Source organism: Octopus bimaculoides, chromosome 16, assembly GCF_001194135.2.
Source record: "Octopus bimaculoides isolate UCB-OBI-ISO-001 chromosome 16, ASM119413v2, whole genome shotgun sequence".
In the NCBI taxonomy this organism is placed as follows: Eukaryota; Metazoa; Mollusca; class Cephalopoda; order Octopoda; family Octopodidae; genus Octopus; species Octopus bimaculoides.
The window spans coordinates 34,279,587-34,280,163 of NC_068996.1; positions in this window are offsets into that span (position 1 = coordinate 34,279,587).

The window sequence follows — 577 nt, forward strand, 5'->3', positions numbered from 1 at the left end:
CTGAATTCCATGTTTCTAGTAGCACTTATGAGAGCCTAATAAGTGACCTCACACACACACACACACACACACACACACACACACACACACACACACATACACACACACACACATACATACATACATACATACATACATACATACATACATACATACATACATACATACATGCATACATACATACATACATACATACATACTGTTGTATATGTATATAACCTGAAAGCTCATTTCGGTGAGTAATTAGCAATGTTCAGCCTCTGGTAAGATGAGATAAAAATAGCTGGAGTCTTAACCATATTCCTCAGAGGCTAGAAAAGACAGAGGTGCAAATTCTTTTGGCCAGCCAGTTGATAACCTATCACTCAAGTGAACACACACAAGCCAAATAATGGAAAAGACAGATGGTTGTTAATACCATGTCTTTCTCTGGTGAAGAATATTCAGCTCAAAAAGGGTGAGTGACATTAATGTAAGCGGTAAACAGAACCAAAACACAACACAATCAGAAAGAGGAAAGCATGTAAGCTAAAAAAAACTTTCTTTTTGAAACTTCAAAGAAATACCTTGTTATAGG